The sequence below is a fragment of the Pinus tabuliformis genome, chromosome 3_2 (genome assembly GCF_031772625.1).
Source record: "Pinus tabuliformis cultivar Carrire ecotype Pingquan chromosome 3_2, CPIR1, whole genome shotgun sequence".
Lineage (NCBI taxonomy): Eukaryota > Viridiplantae > Streptophyta > Pinopsida > Pinales > Pinaceae > Pinus > Pinus tabuliformis.
Genome location: NC_142302.1, coordinates 41,146,571 through 41,168,104, shown reverse-complemented (window position 1 = coordinate 41,168,104; position 21,534 = coordinate 41,146,571).

Here is a 21,534-nt window from a genome sequence, read left to right as displayed (position 1 = left end):
TTTGAAATCCGTTTCGAGGAGTCTTAATGAAGGATTTTGGGTGACTTAAAGGTACTAGGGTGTAGTATACATCCTAAACTAATTTCCTGGGTCATTAGAAAATTTCAAAACCACTTCAAGGTCATCAAAACATCTTTCCAAAGTTCACTGTGCTTCTGCAATCATTCACTGTGCTTCTGTGGAGGAGGCCTGTTTATGTGTTTTGATGGTTAAAAGTTGACCTTGGTAGATGTAATTTGTCCCACATTGATTTTACATGATGTAATTAAGAATTATAGTGATGGTTAGAGTTTATTTCTTTGTAATTAAAGCTTTCAAAGTCAAATCAAATCATTTAGTGTAAAAAGGGAATTGGTTTCTAACCTCCCTAGTTTTTGGAAATGGTTAGAGAAAATTGTGTAATTAGTTCCTAGGAAGAAGGATTCGACCACTAAGAGGGGGAATGTTGTTTTTCATCTATATGTAGTTAGAATTAACTCATAGAGAGGTTTGGATTCTTGAATCTCATCTCTTGGACTAGTGTACTAGATTTTTTTGCAGAAATATAATAGACAGTTGCAGCTGTTTTTATGGGATTCTTGTGATGTGGTTTGTGGCACTGTATTTCTCTAGTTTTCTTTATGAATTTTATGATTAAGTATTTACATCATCCATCTATACTCTTCTGGTGATTATCTCTTAAGCTTTAAAGTAAATTTCATGATCATATGCACTATTTTGTCTGAGATCTTCATATAAGTGTTTTTTTTCCTCTTCTAAGCAAATGAATTCATACCTATATGCTCATTTTTCTTCCTCTTTCCTCCTCACCATACTACAATGAAAAATTCACTTTGGGCCACTTATTTCACCTACCTTTCCCCATTTATGACTGCAACTGATCTTTAGGATCACTTGACCTAGTTCTGAGACCTAGTGCTCTTTATCCAACAAACCCTAAATCAAACCCTACTGTTCCAAATACCTAGCATAAAATCCACATATTCTCCAGTCACTTCCATTGACTGTAAGGTTGTTTTATGAGAGAGCCCTCTCTGATTTAGTAGCACTATCTACCAAGTCAAAAGTTGGTTTGAGGCTACCTCCTTGGCTTCCTTTTTTAGCCTTGGGAAAACTAAGGAGTGCTAACATTTTGGCGATGTTTTTGAGGATCGATCGAAAGTTAATATTCTCAGGGAAATATTGTTCATACTGTAGATCTGATTTCTGATGGCGGAGAGTGATCAAACACAGGAAGGATGAAATCATTCACTTGATGACTCCAACCTGATTCAAAGACTCCACTGGCATCAAGATCCAGAAATCAAGGTTTTATTGGTGATTCCACTGGCAGAAGAATCAGTAGCCTAAAGGATGCCTTGGTACGTTTATTGTTCTCAAGATGGATTCAATTGCTATAAGGTATGCCCCTACGAATCGAGCTCAGGTTCCTAGTTTTACAAATATGATCACTAAAGTAGATTGGCAAACAAATCTGCCTAGGTTCAAAGATGTAAAAGATGACAATGCTGCTATACATTTGATTAAATTTCATATACATATACATAGGCTAGGCTTGCAGTTTCCTAAGGATTGTTTGATGAAGATGTTCATGGAAACCTTAGAGGATAATGCTAAGTCATGGTATGAGGGATTGCCTGCTGCCAGTCTATATTCACTTAAATATTTTCATATAGAATTTTGTGACAATTATAAGCTGCATTACCCTTCTTTATTGCTGATAGAAAATTTTTGTGGAAAGTTTGAGGACCTTTTTCAGTTCATAGGGATTGATATTGATTTTTATAGACATTTTTGGGCACTGTAACCCCAATCAAACATGTCCATAAACCAAGGGCTGCTAAGTCCCTAAAAGTGTTGTTCCATCCCCTAAAAGAACAAGGTTAGCTGATTACATCATCTCCCAGAAGTTCTCCATGAAAAACTACTCAGAACTGGTCAAAACTAGACCATCTCACCTACTCCATGGTCAAAGTGTGATGCATCCCACCTAATGCACACGGGAGGTGTGATGCATACTGAAAAGCACTTCTATGGGGTGCAATGGGCGAGAGTGGACAAATGGCAGAGATAGTTTGTGAGGTGGATGATCATGGAATCTTCCAGAAACTTCTCCTGTGACACTTGCCTCTCTGAATTCGCCGAGGGATGAGTAAGAGATCATCAATCTCCAAGTGGAATCAAGAACTATTAGAGAGAGGACACTAATCAAATCCCAGAAGCTGACTCACCCCCCTGCAATCATCTATATATGGATCCCTCATCCCAGAGATCCAGAGGCTGGAATTTTGTATCTTGTAAGGAAGTGTTGTTGGTTTCTCATTGGAATATAATAGTGTTGGGTGATCTAAGCTTTTCATGAGGTGAAAGAAGGGATTTCATGCTAAAGGATGACGTTGGGTCAGAACAATTGGTTGTAATCCTCTTTGCTATTCTTGATTATTAATAAAGCTATTCAAGTTTAAGTCCACATTCTTGTATGTTTGATGATATATGCTTTTGTGTGGTCAATATATATCTGGTCCTATATTGTTTATGATTGTAGATCTCTATTCTTCGATAGTATTATGCTTCTTTGATTCCACAGGTGCTCTTTGAAGCTGGGTAGACAAAGGAGAAGCGACAAGGATCTGTCAGAAGGGAGAGGAACCGATCAAGGAACCAAGCGCAAGACTGAGGTTGGTGTCCTTCGTTCCACTCTCATCTATTTCTCATAAAGGAAAATGAAAGTAGTTTTAGTTTGTTTGTTTCTAAGATAGCTACCAGTCTTAGTGGGACTAGTAGCTCCGAGTGGACACTAGATTTCCCGATAACAAAATGGCAACTCCACTGGGGAGCAAACAGATTGTTTGTTTGTCTATATTTGTTTATTTTATAAACTTATAGACGGAGCCTAAAGTCAAGCCAGCTAGCCTTCGAACTGCATTTACTATGCAAGTGCAAAGTAGATCAATGTTGCTTCAGTCTATCTTCGAGTTTTGTTTATAAACTGAACAATCGATTTGCAAACTTTCTAATTGCCCTAGTGGTGGCTCTAGTAACCTCATTATATCAGCCCCTGTGATTTCTATTTACTGTACATCATTTTCTCAGCCTAAATCCCTGAACTGAGCTGTAAACTCTGACCAAAATCCAAGTAAAGTCTCGTCTTGGTACCATCGCACCCTCTCTTCAAGGAAACCAGTATGCATCACACCTCCCATGTGCAGTAGGTGGGGTGCATCCCTGTTTCCCTGTGTTACAGGTGCGATGATTAGAAAAGGCTAATTTTGCCTCCAGGTCTTGGTTTTTTTTCACTCTTTACAGCTCTATTCTAGAGTTTTGTTGTCTGTGATCAGTATACCACTGTGGAAACTCCCTTTATTTCCATCATTCCACCTCCATTGTGCAAATAACTGTGAAAGTTTTTATGTATTTTCCGCCATTTTCAGTTCTCTTTTGCAAAGTAGTAGCATAGTCGTACTGTCGTCTTTTGATTTGAAAGTGTCGCAAGTGTTGTTTTCAGTCAAAGAAAAAAATTCTATTGTTCTTGATGGTCGATTATACAGTTACTCTTGTATTTGATTTGAATTAGTAGTTTTTCAAGTGTCAAAAACAGTTTTCAATTCAAAATAGTAAAGTGTCGTCATTATCTTCCTTTCATTTTTGAAGAGAAATCTGTTAGTACTGTCGCTTTGAAAAGATAATTCAGATTTGTACTTAGCATTCTTCTTGTCATTCACACATTAAGAAAGTTGAAAACAAATACATGCATGTGCATTTGCATTTAGACTGCTTGTTGGTTTGATTTAGGACAGTGCATCTAGTGTGTGCTCTTTGCTCTATGTTGAAAGAATACCGTCTCTCTTTCTTTAGTAGCTAGGATTTTCATTGCAAAAAGAAGATTAAACGATTGTTTATCATCTTAGATTGCATTTTAGGAATCGTACATCTACATCACGCGGTGAACCTTAAAGGAAAATTTCTTAAGAAAGATCAACTGTAAAATAAATTTAATGAACCTAAAAATGCTTTGGAACCTAACGCACAACATTTAGAAGTCTATGCTAGAGATGTATTCCGGCGTCGTAAAGCCTGGTAACTGTCGCTTTCACTGTTGGTTGGGTGATTCCTCCTCTTTGAGACGACAAGTGCCAGTATGGACTTGTGCTCCCACGTACCATCGAGTATATATTGGGAGACCACAATAGGCTATATCCTTTATCCATAGGAAGCCATGTCTGCCGCCCTATCGATTGCAATGCACTGAACACAGCATTCGGGAAGATTGACTGCCATACCGTAAAAAGTATTCTGCAGTTTTGTGATTGGTTTGGTAATGCCTCTGTCTAGATTTCCAAAGTAGTCTCTTTCGTTCCTTTTCAGACTCCTTAAAAGAAAAGGTCCATCTGAGCACTTGTCACTTCAGGCTCATTAAAAATCAAAGGCGACTAGAGTCATCTTTTGTTTTTTCTCGACTCTTAAAAATTGAAAAAACAAGTTGTGTCAAAGCGTCTAAAATTCATCTAATTTGGAAACATTTTCCCCTTTATTTTTAGTTGATCAAGTAATCCACAATCGTGGAAGAAAGTCAATTGAAACCCCGTTGTTCGCATAGGCTTACGAGTCAACCGTATTTGTCTCCAGAATCAAAACTATTCTGGACAAAGTGAACTCGTTTAACCGGCTCAAAGTCCCCTGGTTGGGTTGGAACCAGTGTTTGGACACCCTCGGAGACCCCGGTTACTCCAAATTTTTCTGGTACCCCTGCCTTTACAGAAGAAGTTCCGTAGCCACTAGAGGACAGTAGAACTGATCCTTGTGTACATGAACTAGCTCAATCTATAGCTGATCCGGAAGGTGTTGTTCCCAAAACATCAGTCGCTGTAGAATCTATACCTTCTTCGGCACTGGAAATATTTTACGGACCTGACGGTCTACCTCTTCCACCTGGTTTGATTGCTATAGAAGAGATTGTGGAGGATCCACCATCTAGTACTCCATCGCAATTTGGAGTAGGGGTCGCTCTATATCCTTCTTCATCAGAAATTAGTCTACTGTTATCGGAAGTTCCTGTAGAATTGCTAGGAAGCCTTTTGGATAGACTAGATATGTCTGAACAACCGTCAACATCTAGGACTGTGTCATCTGACACAGCAGCAACAGAACTTCCTGCTGCCACTTCGACAATGTTTGCTGGCGTACCATCTGTCACAACCAGCTCTCAATCGATGGATGGAATCCGTCCAGAGGCTGTTTCGACAGTATGGTATGCTCCCGTTTGTTCATCTGGAATGATATCTGGAATCTCTTATGTTGAGTCTTAGCAAATTGATCCTTTGCAATTTCAATTTGGGCAGTCCGGTCCTCAAAGGCAAATAATTCCCTTAAGCACTGGATTACCACCGTATGGAGGGCAATATGCCCTTTCATTGTCGCCTCCGGGAGGTCAAACATACGAGAGTTCGCAACAGAATTCAGGTTATGCTGGAATTACATCTAGTGGTTGGATACCAATACTGCCTCAACAACCAAGAGTTGTATACTCAATGCAACAAAGTATGCCTATGTCAAATATCCCAACTACACCGACTATTGTGACGGTGTCGCAAGTACAAGAGTTACCTGTTGTATGCCAACCTCAAGTCTCTCAGGTCGCAATCCAATAGCCCCTTGTCCCAGCGACGCCACCACAATCATTGATTAGTGGCTACTTAACTGGAGTGACCCAGTCTCAAACGGGTACCATTACACCTCATCTTGGTCAAACAGCCAGTAGTGGACAACAACACATGGTCTCACAACCATGGCTGGTGCAATATCAACAACCACAATTCCAACAAGTTTACCAAGGATCTGAGCACCAAGTCTTTGCAAGTAATGGGCAGCCGTATATTCAAAACGGTCAATATCAACCATTTCACAATGGTTATGCCCAACAACCTTACCAAAGTTATCAACATCAAATGCACTATGCTGGTATGCAAAGACCCACTACTCAGGCAATCCCATCTTATCCTGGGTATGCTTTGCCAAACCTGAATCAACAGTTGCCCTTCGTGGCAACTTTAGAGTTACCAGATCTAAACCGGCTAACAAATGATCCAATCGCTTACGCCCCTTGGTGGCCAGCGATTCCTCATAAACTTCCATAAGATATTCCTAAATTTAATGGAAATCCGGGTGAAGATCTGTCGAATCATGTGATGACCTTTCATCTATGGTGTTCATCTAACACTCTAAATGATGATTCGATCAGGCTTCGCCTTTTTCAGCGAACATTAACTGGTTCGGCAGCAAAATGGTATATCGAATTGCCTAGAGCTTCGTTTGATAACTTTAGTACCCTAGCCACAACCTTTTAAACCCATTTTCAGTTACCCATAAGGTACGAAATGGGAACAGAGCTTCTTACCAATTTCAAGGAAACGACGGCCACTCACATATCCGATCATATTCATGAGTGGTGACGTCGTTGTAGAATGGTAAAAACATATGTTCCTGATTAGCTGTTGGCTGAATGGTTTATTAAGTCGTTGTTACCTTCTATTACAGAAGATGTGGCAAAGGGAGGAGTCGTCACTGAAGAGCAAGTAATTGCTCGTGCGCAATATTTAGACTTGATCTATACTCAGTATGGCACGCTCTACGATAAAATCCCTGATGCTCCTAGACCAGAATTTTCCGTTCCTCCCTCTCCTAAATCAAACAAAGATTCTCATGTAGGGGACGGCGTGATAGGAACGACCAGCACGAAAACCGCAAAGGCTAAGTCAAAGAAAGCCCGTACGGTTTCAGGTCAAAATGAAAATGAAGAACTTCTCACCTCGAAAGTAAATGCCGTATCGATTGACAAAGGCAAAGAAACCAAGAAACCAGGAGGAAAGAAGAAAAAGAAAGGGAAGAAGAAAAAACAGGAAGAGTCATCCCCTGAAAAGGCTTCTACAAACCCTTCTGGAGAAAGGAAACCAAATCGTCCATGGCTAATATGTGATGAGGATCATTGGACAAGAGAATGTCCGTATAAAGCTGAGCTTAGAAAATTATTCAAGAATTCAAAAACCTTGGCAGTATTGACTGATCCATTTCCAAATCCAGGAACAAGTCTAGTTGCTAGTGACAATGCTTCCCCGTCCCAAGTGCTAATGTTGTCAGTTTCAAAGCAACAAAATGATGCTTTGATATTGACAAGGAATAAAGATTACAGGAATCCATAGCTGTCGGACAACAAGGCCAATGGTCAACCTAGTAGTTCGGCAACAACTTCGACCGAATTTGTGCCACCCATCATTCCTGAACTAATGATAAAGCCACCAAAGGGAGTAGTACACAAATCGACATTTAATCCTCGTGCCAGAGCAACATAGCATTATAATATAGTGGAAGATTTGGCCCAATCGCCATCCACTATGTAGGCACTTGAGGTACTGCAAAATTGCCCCTCCCAAACGCAGGCTTTATTATCAGCAATAGGTGGGATTGACCCTATGGATTCCAATCTGGTGTCCTTTAATCACAAAGGATATGACCCTCAGTTACCAGCTCAATTAGCTTTCCTTATTCAAGTGAAAGCCCTCAACAAAACTGTTCATCGAACGATTATTAATGAGGGGGCATCTACATGTATTATGTCGATGAGTTGCTAGAAAACTTTAGGATCTCCAACCTTGTCGCGATCTTCGACGACATTAAAAGCATTTGATGGATGAACATACACCCCTTACGGGATATTAAGTAACTTGCAAGTCAAACTGGGGGGAAAAACAGTAGAAATAGATGTTGAAGTAATTGACGGAAACCTCGATTACAACATCCTACTGGGAAGGCCCTGGATATATGCTATGGCAACAATTGTGTCGACCTATTTCAGAAAGATTGCATTTCCCTTTCAAGGAGGAATTACAATCGTCGACCAACAAACATTCCTCCCCAATAGTTCACAAGTTATGGGAAGCATTCTGATGATCCATGGGAGCCCTCATTTGCTTCAAAATATCGGAGTAGGCCTACTAAAAGACCCTATATTAATGGGGACTTTTTCCCTACCACCTCCAATCAATCTGGCGGAAGTGGCAACGGTGGGAACCTGCAATATGATATCTTCTATTCAAAAGATCTCTGAAAACGATATTAACATGGATCATCTGCAGGTATTGCCTCCAAGCCCAATAGAAATCTTGTAGCAATCAATGTTTTCGGCATGGGAAGCAAACCCAAATCAACGCTCATCAAGCTTTTGGATAGATAGGTCTAAGGAATATGGTACCCCTTCAGATCCTTGGTTGCAAGTACATTATACTGACGAAGGAATCGTTTAGTCAATGATGATTGACGGGACACCATGGGAAGATTACCACCATCATTCCCATCTTCTGGATTACAAAGAAGAAACTCCTAGTGACCTTCATCATCCCTTAGTCTTTGATTTTCTATCAAATACTGTAAATATGGTGGATTTTGAGGATAGTTCTTTTCCTATGTCAACCTCATTAAAAAATGAAACAACTCCCTTTCCAAACCGAGTCTTTGATTACGATCTCGTAAAATCCAAATCGAGTCTTTCAAAGATATCGAAGGTAAACCTTCATTCCAAGCACTGTGCTAAATGCAATGAAGCTTGGGGGGCATGCACCTCGATTTGCGTTATTATGCCGGGGGCATGCGAACTTATCACGAGCAGTGTTACTACAGGGTTCAAGCTCGTTAAAAAATAAACCTGCCACGAGCAGTGTTACCGCAGGGTTCAAGCTCATTAAAAAATAAACCTGCCACGAGCAGTTTTTATGTGGAGTTCAAGCTTGTTAAAAATTAAACATAAGCAATGAGCAAACGTTCCCCCAGAGTTTAATCTCATTAAAAAATGAACCAATTTCCGGTAAATAACCATTGTGAATGCATTATCATTAGCTTTTGAGCCTTGGTCGTGTTCTCATCATCACCTCCACTCTGTTTTAGCCGATCATTCACTTCCATTTGATTTTTTACCCCTTTTGAGGAACATCTGCGAAGAGTGATCTTGTTAGCCATCCTTGTGACACTGTCGTGATTGGAAGATTCCAAACCTTACCTGGAATCAGCTGCTACCCGAAATTATCACTCGTTCCTCAAAAACGAGTCTCCTTTAAGCTCTTTTCACCTGACTCGTAAAATATGAAAATATTGCCAAGCAATTGGCCTCTCTAGCTCGTTAAAGTAACCGGAAGTGCTATCTCTCCTCTAGATTTTAATCTTTTTGGACCTAAGGGATTATTAAAAGATTGAGCGCTTGTTTTGTTCGGCTCGTTAAAATTACCAAAAATTCATCCCTTTCGTATTATTTTATACTTTTTCGGACTTAAGGGATTATATGACGAAAAAGGATTATTGGAGTTTCCTTTACGTCCCTTTCAGACTCTCTAAAATTGAAAAGGACCGAGTTATCTTTGTCGTTAAACTCGTTAAAAACGAATAGCGATAAACTTGTCCATACAGACAAGAACGAGTTTCACTGTCGCTAGGCTCGTTAAAATATAGCGATGGGTTTTCCTGAAGGGAAAATTATAGAACAAGCATATGTTATCCTCCTCAAGCTTGACAAAAATAAAGAGGTACTAGTCAGCAATGATTGGGGAAAAATTGGGAAGAAAACTTGAAGAAACTTTATTGGTAGCAAGTCGCTCTTGAACATGACACTTTCACTCTGCATCCGAGTCGGGTTCGGTTGTTCCGTTCACTGGCCATATCACCATTGGTCCATCACACCATCCACATTTGGGGTTAACGCTACCAATCCATCATGTCAGTGTCGCCAGTATGTTCAAGAGAAGTCACTCAGAGAATTCACTTGTGTCTCATCCGCTGCAATACATTCACGCTCCATTCTTTCATGACCGCCACCCTCAACCTTGTATCATCAGATCATTTTCACCTCCAAAATCATTTGCTCCATTCCGTGTCGTAGATTTGGGATTCATTAAGGCCCTCCTACGGTGAGGCGCTTCTTGTCAACATCAGCTCATTACCCAAGAAGTCGACTTAGGAACAACCCTTTCAGTAATTTGAAGCTTGCATGCCTCAATGGCAAGTTTCTCACTTCTGGTGACAGGTTTACATCAATGGACTTCAACCGAAAGATTTTGCGTGGTGTTCGACGCCAAGTCCTTTATTCACACCATGCGAATTGTATTGTAGTACCTTGAGGGTCATCATCATTATCGGTGATTCCTCTCGCGCCTGTTAATAGCTTATATCATTGGCTGGTAATCAGGCAATGTCTGTCCATGTTCGACTCCAGAACATCTTTCACATGGATCGACTTGTACTCCGAGTGAAGATTGAACAAGTTTGAAGACCTTGGATCTAGTTTCATCCATTCGGGCTGCGATATATTCAGGAAAATAAAGACATCAAATGTACATTGTTGTTGCGCAGATGATCATTTGAATCAAAGGATGATGACTCTATTAGAATCATCAGTCTCTCGCACAGACGGTTGTCTGTCTTATGTACATGGAAATGAATTTATAAAGCTGAGCATGGGAATGCCCGCCTCAGCTAGATCATGAAAAATATTATGAAGATAATGTATTATATTTTATCTTATTACAGGGCGCCTTCCAGCTCGAAAAAACTTCGGATCCTCATGATAAAGCATTTCACCCGACATCAAAAGATTAACGACCTCATGCTTTAGGGGGAAACTGTTATAGACATTTTTGGGCACTGCAACCCCAATAAAACATGTCCATAAACCAAGGGCTCCTAAGTCCCTAAAAGTGTTGTTCCATCCCCTAAAAGAACAAGGTCAGCTGATTACATCATCTCCCAGAAGTTCTCCATGAAAAACTACTCAGAACTAGTCAAAACTGGACCATCTCACCTGCTCCATGGTCAAAGTGCGATGCATCCCACCTAATGCACATGGGAGGTGCAATGCATACTGGAAAGCCCTTCTATGGGGTGCGATGGGCGAGAGTGGACAAATGGCAAAGACAGTTTGCGAGGTGGATGATCATGGAATCTTCCAGAAACTTCTCCTGTGACACTTGCCTCTCTGAATTCGCCCAGGGATGAGTAAGAGATCATCAATCTCCAAGTGGAATCAAGAACTATCAGAGAGAGGACACTAATCAAATCACAGAAGCTGACTCACCCCCCTGCAATCATCTATATATGGATCCCTCATCCTAGAGATCCAAAGGCTGGTATTTTGTATCTTGTAAGGAAGTGTTGTTGGTTTCTCACTGGAATATAATAGTGTTGGGTGATCTAAGCTTTTCATGAGTTGAAATAAGGGCTTTCATGCTAGAGGATGACACTGGGTCAGAACAATTGGTTGTAATCCTCTTTGCTATTCTTGATTATTAATAAAGCTATTCAAGTTTTCCTCCACATTCTTGTATGTTTGATGATATATGCATTTGTGTAGTCAATATATATCTGGTCCTATATTGTTTGTGATTGTAGATCTCTATTCTTCGATAGTATTATGCTGCTTTGATTCTGCAGGTGCTCTTTGAAGCTGGGTAGACGAAGGAGAAGCGGCAAGGATCTGTCAGAAGGGAGAGGAACCGAGAAAGGAACCAAGCGCAAGACTGAGGTTGGTGTCCTTCGTTCCACTCTCATCTATTTCTCATAAAGGAAAATGAAAGTAGTTTTAGTTTGTTTGTTTCTACGATAGCTACCAATCTTAGTGGGACTAGTAGCTCCGAGTGGACACTAGATTTCCCGATAACATTGATGATAAAGATCTAATGATTGATGAGATTGAAGAGGCTTTGTTTGAGTTATCTTTGCATCAAGATGAGAGGTCAGAAATTAGTTATGATAATTTCCAGCCAGTAGATGTTTATCCTTTGACTGTAAATGAAATAAATCAGCATCCTGTTGAAGTTTTTTTTTTTTCCTATTTAGATAAGGATATAAAACTGCTTGCTTATACTTCATACAATCAAGCAATTCAGTCAACTAACTTATCTTGTCAACAAGCCTTTTTTCCCTCTATGGTTGAAAATGAAATTGAACAGGATTTTAATGATGATAGTCATTTTCCATCTTCTAAGTTCAATAATAATGTACAATAGGTTTGTTCTCTTGAGATTGATGAACATATTCAACAGTTTTCAAATCACTAAGAAAAGGATGAGGATAGTCAATCAGATTGTTCTTTCTCTAGGTTTTTATTTCAAGATTAGGTTTGTGAAGACTAAGATGAGGTTTATGATGAAATGCATGAACAAGGATCTCTAGACATTCACCACTCATATGTCTCTCCAACTCATCCATTTTTTGAAGCAATATTTCAAGGGTGTTGGGTTGTGTTATTCTTTCCACGACTAGCCCACGTAGTGAACCGGGGGGTTAGAGGGGGGGCGGAGCCCCCCCTTTGTTGTGCCGATTGCGCAGCGGGGGGGTCACAGGGGGTTTGGAGGGGGGCAAGTAGTCCCCTTCTACGAGATCCGGGGCAGCGCCTTGGGAATTTTTTTTTGGACCCTATATTAGGTTGGGTGGACCTACCTATGGTTTTGTGCATGATTTCCACACAGGGTTTTGGACGCGATGGTTTTTCGGTCATGGTTTTGGGCGCGATGGTTTTCGTTCCATGGTATTGAATGCTTTGGCATGTATAAATATGTATTGTAACATTGAAAGGAACATAATGAAAAATCAAGCTAGTAGTCCCGATTTTGGGATCCAGGGGAAAATCTCTATGTATATGTGTTTTATGTGTTATGGTCTCGCATTGTTTATTTTTTGTGTTTTAGAATTCGTATACAGGTAATTTTTGTACGGGGCTAAAATGTACATTTGGTATCGGAGCTATTTTGGCTTCAAGGGGACGCCTTTGTTAGTGAGGGGTTTCACTCGGGCCTATGGTAGACCCCGTTTAGTGGGAGATCTGTGGGATCGATTTTGGTGGTGAAAGAAGATGGCGAGCAGTGGAAAGATAGAGATCAGGAAATTTAATGGTCAGAGTTTTGAGTTGTGGAAACCCAAGATGGAGGATTTGTTGGTGGATAAAGATCAGTGGATCATGGTAGATTTGGGTACTAAACTAACGGGAGTATCTGATGAAGAATGGAAGAAGTTGGATTAGAAGGCAAAGAGCACAATACGATTGTGTGTCTTAGATTCAGTATTGCTGAATGTATCAGGGGAAGATACGGTGAAGGCTTTGTGGGACAAGTTAGGGACTTCGTACCAATCTAGGTCTCTAGTGAATAAATTGTTCCTACGGAAAAAACTGTATAACCTGAGGATGAAAGATGGAGACTTGGTGACAGAGCATCTCAATGCATTTAATATTGTGGTAATTCAGTTATCATCTGTTGATATCAAAATTTCAGATGAAGATAAGTGCATTAGTTTGTTGTGTTCTCTACTAGATTTGTGGGATAGTCTGGTTATTGCAATAGGTAGCAGTGCAACTACCTTGTAGTTTGATGAAATAGTCTCATCATTGCTGACGGAGGAGATGAGAGGAAAAAATATGGAGATCCAGAATGGTGATGCCTTGTCTGTACGAGGATGGTCCTAGAACAGAAACAAAAATAAGTCATTGAGTGGGAGATCTAAATCTAGAGGGAGATCTAAATCTCCAGGAAAACATGTAAAGGTGGTGTGTTGGAAATGCAGAAAGGAAGGGCACTACAAAAGGGACTGTAAATCTAAAGCTCCTGACAAAGGAAAGGGATCTGATGATGCTACTTCTGCAGAGGTGAAAACCACCTCAGATGAAGGTGGGGATGTGTACTTGGCTTCTTCAAGTACACATGTAGATCATGAGGCATGGTTGATTGACTGAGGTGCATCCTTTCACTTCACTCCCCATAGAGAGTGGTTATGCGAGTATGAGAAATACGATGGTGGTGATGTCTTCTTAGGGGATGATAGGAAGGCTAGAATCATTGGTCGCAGAAAAGTAAAGTTGAAATTGCAAGGTGGAAGGGTCAGAAAATTTCCGGGTGTTCTACATATTCTTGCATTGACTAGAAAATCTGATTTCTGTAAGTAAGCTGGATGATGCAGGTGTAAAAATAGTGTTTGAGAAGGATACCTGCAAGATAGTTTGGGGAACATTGGTATTGATGCGGGGAGTTCGGATTGGAACTCTGTACAAGCTGCAAGGTAGCATTGTTGTTTATAGGTACAACAATTCTGTGGTTCCTGAAAGTGGAGCAGAAAATCTAGTGGTCTCTAGAGAAAAGACCATGCTGTGGCATCAAAGGCTTGAAATATTGGAGAGAAGGGCTTTCGAATACTTCATGGTAAAGGTATGGTATAAGGTATGAGTAATAGCTCTCTGGATTTTGATTTCTGTGAAAATTGTGTATATGAGAAGCAAAATCGAGTGAGTTTCTCCTTTGGTGGTAAGAGGGCGAAACAGATATTAGAGCTTGTGCAAAGTGATGTGTTTGGACTTGTGAAGGTTCCATCATTGGGTAAGTCTGTGTACTATGTATCATTTATAGATGACTTCTCAAGGAATACGTGGATATATTTCCTTAAGAATAAATCTGAAGTCTTTGACAGGTTTAAAGAATTTAAGGCTCTGGTGGAAAACCAGATAGAGAAGAAGATAAAGGTACCGAGGACAGATAATGGTGGAGAGTTTTGTAGTAAGGAATTTGAAGAATTCTATAAGAAGTGTGGTATAGCACGACAGAAGACTACTCTAGGTACACCTTAGTAAAATTGAGTTGCAGAAAGAATGAACAAGACGTTGATGGAAAGGGCAAGAAGCATGCTTAGTGGTGCCGGGTTAGGACATGAATTCTGGGCAGAGTCAGTGGAGACAACATGTTACCTGGTCAATAGATCACCTTCATCAGCATTGGAGGATAAGACTCCACAAGAGGTATGGACTGGTAAGAAACCCTCTCTTTCACATTTGAGGGTATTTGGATGTGTGGTGCATATGTGCATCTTCCAAAGGCGAAACGAACGAAGTTGGATAGTAAATTTGAAAAGTGCATCTTTATTGGGTATAAGGATGGTTTAAAGGGTTATAAGCTTTGAAACCCAGTAACAAGGAAGGTTGTGTATAGCCGAGATGTGGTGCTAAAAAAGGTGAAAGATGTTATTAAACATGAAGTCCAACCAAAGGAACCTGAGAAGATAGAGTTTGAGCTAAAGGAGGAAGAATCAGACTCTATAGCCGAGGAGGAATCAGAAGATGAAGAGCCACAAACTCCAGTTGTGAGAAGATCAGCTCGAGAAAGAAGGCATCCATAAAGGTATAGTCCATCTACTTTCTGTTCAAATTTTGCTTTATCTATTACTGATGATGATCCCAAAACTGTGAAGGAAGCAGTAGATTCAGAGGATGGAAAAATCTGGAAAGAGGCCATGGTTGATGAAATGGCATCTTTGCACAAAAATGAGGCTTGGGATGTGGTGGAGTTGCCAGCTAGAAGGAAACCCATTGGCAGCAAATGGGTGTTCAAGAAGAAGACAAATGCAAAAGGAAAGGTGGAGAAATACGAAGCTTGGTTGGTAGCAAAAGGTTATTCCCAGGTGCCAAGAATTGATTTTGGTGATATTTTTTCTCCTGTTGCCAAGGTAGCTTCTACTTGATTACTTTTATCTGTTGCTGCTGCTTTTTATTTTGAGGTAGAACAGATGGATGTGAAGACAACATTTCTTCACAGGGATGTGGAAGAGGAGATCTACATGAAGCAACCTAAAGGCTTTGCGGTGAAGGGTAAGAAAGAACTGGTATGCAAGTTAAAGAAGTCTTTGTATGGGTTAAAACAATCACCAATGATGTGGTATTAGAAATTTGATACATTTATATGGGTACTTGGCTTCACCAGAAGAAAAGAAGATCACTGCGTGTATTTTAAATTAATTGGTGATCGTGTTATTTATCTGGTCTTGTATGTGGATGATATGTTGCTAGTTGGAAATGGCAAAAAAATTATCCAGGATTTGAAGACCCAATTGTCCTCCAAATTCGACATGAAAGATCTTGGTGCTGCAAAATATATTTTGGGCATGGAAATTAAAAGAGATCAGGCAAAGAGGAAGCTTTGGTTAAACCAGAGGAAGTATGTCGAGACAATATTGCAGAGGTTTAATATGCAGGATAGTAAACCAGTGAAGGTTCCTATTCCTGTAGGTGTAAATTTATCTGCTGAATAGTGTCCCAAGACACAAGAAGAGGAAGAGGATATGTCCCGTGTTCCATATGCAAGTGTAGTTGGTAGCCTGATGTATGCGATGGTCTGTACTAGACTAGACATTGCACATGTAGTGGGAGTATTGAGGAGGTTTATGTCAAAACCAGGGAAGGAGCATTGGGCAGCAGTGAAGCGGGTTTTCAGGTATTTGCCTGGCAGTGATTATGGTTTGTGCTACCAAGGAAGACCAGGATTGGACAAAGTTTTGGATATCCATGGCTTTGTTGACGTGGACTGGGCTGGAGATCTGGATCAGAGAAAATCTACAAGTGGGTATGTGTTTAACCTATTTGGAGGTGCAGTCAGTTGGATGAGTAAGAAAGAATTTGTAGTGGCACTATCAACTACAGAGGCAGAATACATGGCAGCCACTCATGCAAGCAAGGAAGGAGTTTCGTTGCAAAGATTGTGTTCAAGTATGGGGTTAGTACAGAGAGATATAAGGATAGACTGTGACAACCAAAGTGCAATTTTCTTGGCAAAGAACCCTCCTTACCATTCAAAGATAAAGCACTTTGATGTTCAGTATCACTTTGTGAGGGATATGATAGAAGACAAAAAGGTGTTGCTGGTAAAGGTGGAAACTTTGAAGAATATTGCAGATGCATTGACAAAATCTATGAGCTTTGAGAAGTTCTCTTGGTGTAGAGAAACAATGGGCATTGTAGGGCAGGATAAATGACTAATCTCTCTTGTGGCCCCTTGTGGAAAGAAAAAAACAAGTGGGAGAATGTTGGGTTGTATTATTCTTGCCCACGTATTAGGTTGGGCGGACCTACCTATGGTTTTGTGCATGATTTTTGCACATGGTTTTGGACGTGATGGTTTTCGGTCCATGGTTTTGGATGCGATGGTTTTCGGTCCATGGTATTGGATGCTTCGGCATGCATAAATATGTATTGTAACATTTAAAGGAACATAATGAAAAATCAATCTTGTAGTCCCAGTTTTGGGATCCAGGGGAAAATCTATGTGTATATGTGGTTTATTTGTTATGCTCTCGCATTGTTTATTTTCTGTGTTTTAGAATTCGTATGCAGGTAATTTCTGTACGGGGTTAAAATGTACAAAGGGTAGATTCGTTCAAATCATAATTTTGAATTGGCATGTGTGGAGGTTTCAGACAATGTAATTATGGGTGAAAATAATCATTGAACATTGTAAGCAGATTATGAAGAAGAGAGTAGTGAAAATGAAGAGGTTGTTTTAGAACCTCTTCCACATGATGATTTTCCTCCAGGTTCAAAAAATGAAGGGTCCGTTGAAGAAGAGCAGTTTGTCTTGGATCCTATGGATGTGCACATTTTCACCATTGATGATATGGCTGCCTCAAACACAGATTTTCAAGAACAAACTTCCCTTTCTCATGATGAGAATAGAAAACTTGATGAACATATTTTCTTCTTTCATCATGACAAAAAAATTTCATTGGAAAATGAAGGGTATTATTTAAGACCCTATTGCCAATTTTCTACAGTCATCTGGGAAGATTATTTTTCTTGTATTTATGGATCATGAGCACATGTTCAGTGGACACTAGGAGTTTCCTATCTTTTGTTTTTTCTACCAGCTCAAGGAAAGTGTAAGCATGATTCAAATAAGTAGCCATTTGATGGATTGGTTACACTGGAGGGATCATATTGCATGATTGTATATATATCTTCAACAGGTGGGCGGTTATCATTAGGATTTGAAGCTTGAGGTGAAGGCCCTAAGATCCTGACGATCTACTACCATATGTAAGTCAAGCCAAATCAGATTTTGTTTTTCTCATTTTAGTTAGTCAATCATTTGAGTGTCAAGTATTCTGTATATGACCCCATTTCCGAACAGATAAGGCTACTTGGTCTATGATTTTCTTGACACCTCCTAAAGGAGCTGCCATCCCCAGTTGGAGCCAATGTTAGTGTCTATGAGTCACCAGTGATCAAATGTACTCTTTACATGTGGTTTATAGGGTCATTACATCAAACTGTTATATTTTCAAATAAAATTTGATACCTCTTGGTTATCAAATGGTCATTGGTTACTGTCTAGATCATTTCTACTCCCTCCACTTGTTCAAGGTCACCATCACTCATCATATTCATGTCATCATTTCCTATCCTAGGTCATTAAAAGAGTTAATGTGTCATCATATAGGTCATGATCTAGGATATACATTTGATGGTCATCATTATTAGTCATGAATATATATTTAGGGAGTCATGTCATCCATTTGGTCATCATCATGGGAGTTAGCAATTAGGGAAAAAAATAAATCAAAGTAACACTTCCTTTTGAAGAAATAATGATGCATGTCAAATCAGTCAATTGTCATTTTCTCAAAAGTACACATGATGTCATGTTTTCATCAAGCCAAAATTGAGTTTTTGAGTTATAAAGGAGAAATAAAGCATTTAAAAAACTTCATTTCATCTTTCAAAAGCCCATCTCTACCATTTTGCCTCATCACAACCATCAAAAGTTCGAATTCCATCACCAATTGCTCAGATTGTCATTCTACTACGTTTCTAACAGGGTTGCTACGGTTTTGATTTGAAGGTCAAAGGGAGCAAAAAAAGGGCTCATTTATCACTCTACAAGCTTAGAAAACTCTTGGAATATTAAGAAAACCTTTCATCAACCCTCTGATGCAGTGTTTTCCCTCTGAAAATGATTATATCCCCTCTCCTAGGGTTTTTGCTGCGTTTTTGCTGCATTTTAAAGTTTTAATGGTATTTGCTTCATTCCAAGGAGAAGTTCCCTAGTTTTCTACCCAAATACACTTGTATACAATTATAAAACCATAACCAACCATTTCCCATACCTATTTCCCTCATCCAAACATTTTCCCCCAAAAACCCAAGCCCTCATCATGCTTTTGCTTTATTTATGGGTTTTCACTATGTTTTTCATTTTTTCCCCTTCTTCCCTCACACATTCTAAGAAATTTCATTGCAAAAGTATCCATAACATATACCCCTACCCCTTAAAATTTCCCTAACATTTTCTCTATCTCTTATCCCCTCCATTTCCCTCCTAAACTAGCTGCTTCATTTCCCCTATTTTGCAGCCATAGACCCCTACCCTTTCTCCTCTCAAACTAGGATTTTCAGTTATGAAAATCCAACAGCATGGCCAGTGAAAAGAAGAAATACAACAAGGGGGGATATGTCTCAATATATGATCCAAATCATATGAAATATATCAATTCTTTAGATTTCATCAAGAGGTCATTTGAACAAGTACGATGCCTAGGGTTTTGTGAGAAAGTATAAGAGGTGGGCTACCATTGTGAGCTGACTAGTCTATTTTCCACTAATTTCAAGAGGAACAAGATAACCATATAAGGGATGGAATTACTAGTGTCAGAAAATGTCATAAATTCAAACTCTAATATCCCTAATCAAGGTTACACCATGTTGCCACTATTTCAGGTCACTCGTTGTGCTTTTGGGGCAGTTTGACTTCAAGGAAATTTTCAAAGGGTTTGGAGCAGGTATTTGCAGTGCTTGATGAATCCATGGTGTAGTATACATAATAATATTTCAAACCATACCTTTTTCAGTCAAAAAATCATCCGAGAAGGCCTTCAAAACACTCTCCAAACTTCTGCTGCACTTTTGCTGCGTTTTTGCAAGATTCACTGTGATTTTAGCGAGCAATTTAAAACTTGTATTCTTAACAGATGGGAATGAATTTCAAAAAAATGAGAGAGGTTTTTATTAAAATAAAACTTATATATAAAAAAATTTCCTATTTTTTTTAAAATTGTTATGGTTGAAGAGATATCACTCCATCTTTGATCCCTATTTTTATAAACAAATGCAGAAATTTGACCCTACAGAAACACATTGAGTACTCGCTGCATTTTTTCTCAGAGGCTCAAAATGAAGAATGGAAAGCATGTGGAGATAGATATGGAATTTTAAATGCTGTAAAATTACTTGGGATAACTTAATAGTTCATAAATTCTTAGAAAAACACCAAAAATTGCCCATTTTCCTCCTTTCTCCCACTGTGTCAGAGGACTCGCTGCGCTTCTGGAGTACTTGTTTTCAAATTAGTTTTGAGGAGTCTTAATGAGGTATTTTTGGTGACTTAAAGGTCCTAGGGTGTAGTAGACATCCTAAACTATATTTCTAGGTCATCAGCAAAGTTCAAAACCACTTCATGGTCATCAAAAATCTTGCCAAAGTTCGATGTGCTTCTGCAATCATTTGATGTGCTTCTATGGAGGAGGCACGTTTCTGCATTTTGATGGTCAAGAGTTGACCTTGGTAGATGTACTTTGCCTCTCATTGATTTTACATGATATAATTAATAATTCTAGTGATTGTTAGAGTTTATTTCTTTGTAATTAAAGCTTTCAACGTCATATCAAATCAGTTAGTGTAAAACGGGAATTAGTTTCTAACCTCCCTAGTTTTTGGCAACAGTTAGAGAAAATTGTGTAATTAGTTCATAGGAAGGAGGATTCGAATCCTGAGAGGGGGAATGTTGATTTGAATATATATGTAGTCAAAATTAACTCATATAGAGGGTTGTATTCTTGAAGCTCATCTCTTGGACTAGTGTACTAGACATTTTTGCATAAATATAACAGACAATTGCAGCTATTTTTATGGGATTCTTGTTATCTGGTTTGTGGCACTGTATTTCTCTAGTTTTGTTTATTCATTTTATGATTGATTATTTCCATCATCCATATATACTCTTCTGGTGATTATCTCTTAAGTTCTAAATCAAATTTCTTGATCATATGCTATGTTTTGTCTAAGATTTTCATATAAGTGTTTTTTTTTCTCTTCTAAGTAAATGAATTCATACCTCTATGTTGATTTTGGTTCCTCTTTCCTCCTCACCATACTACAATGAAAAATTCACTTTGTGCCATTTATTTCACCTACCTTGCCCCATCTTATGACTAAAACTGACCTTTAGGATCACTTGACCTAGTTATGAGATCTAGAGCTCTTTATCCAACAAAACCTAAATCAAATCCTATTGTGCCAAATACCTAGCCTAAAATCCACATATTCTCCAGTTAATTCCATTGAATGTGAGGTTGTTTTATGAGAGAGCCCTCTCTGATTTGGTGATCCAGGATTCTTTTGCTTATAGATGTATGAAAAGAATCACATGGAAAATTGCATCTTAACACATAAATTCAATGTACACTCAAGAAAAGAAGAAGAAAGCACACAAAGGCACAAAAAGAAGACACCAAGACTTGATAACAGAGTTTGTCCAATTCGGACTACGTCTCCAGGCCCAACTCAAGCAATGGGGAGGCCTTTATATTAAATGGCATGAAAGAAGAGAATTACAATCATCAACTGCATACAAGAGGCTTATACCTCCATTTTGACAAGTGACTGTGAAATGGAGACCTCAGATGGAGAAGTGGGCA